General features: G+C 54.5%; 1 protein-coding gene across 1 annotated transcript in view; it reads right to left on the bottom strand.

The window, feature by feature from the left end:
• Nucleotides 1–231, bottom strand: part of POLD2 (polymerase (DNA directed), delta 2, accessory subunit) — a gene marked incomplete at its 5' end in the record, with an annotated part of 3,310 nt that overhangs the window by 296 nt on the left and 2,783 nt on the right. The gene's annotated exons all lie outside the window — the stretch shown is intronic.

Below are 231 nucleotides of genomic sequence, written 5' to 3'. Positions count from 1 at the left end.
CCCAATCCCCTCCACACAGTGTTTTGTTACACAAATAAATCAAGTTATATTGGTAAGAGCATCTCTCCTTTGCCCCCAGCAGCTCCGTGCCAGCGCTCCCGGCAGGACAACCGTAAAGGACGCAAAGGTGGCAGGTGCCAGCATGCTCTGAGGGGTTTATTGAGTCCATGCCTGCTCTGTCAGTGCTTGACCTCCATGTCACCATCATCATCCTCGGCCCCGAAGCCGGAG

The sequence above is a fragment of the Nestor notabilis genome, unplaced genomic scaffold, assembly GCF_000696875.1.
Source record: "Nestor notabilis isolate BGI_N333 unplaced genomic scaffold, ASM69687v1 scaffold20585, whole genome shotgun sequence".
NCBI lineage: Eukaryota > Metazoa > Chordata > Aves > Psittaciformes > Psittacidae > Nestor > Nestor notabilis.
The sequence above is the reverse complement of the archived record's forward strand: the minus strand, read 5'-3'. Positions and strand labels throughout refer to the sequence as shown.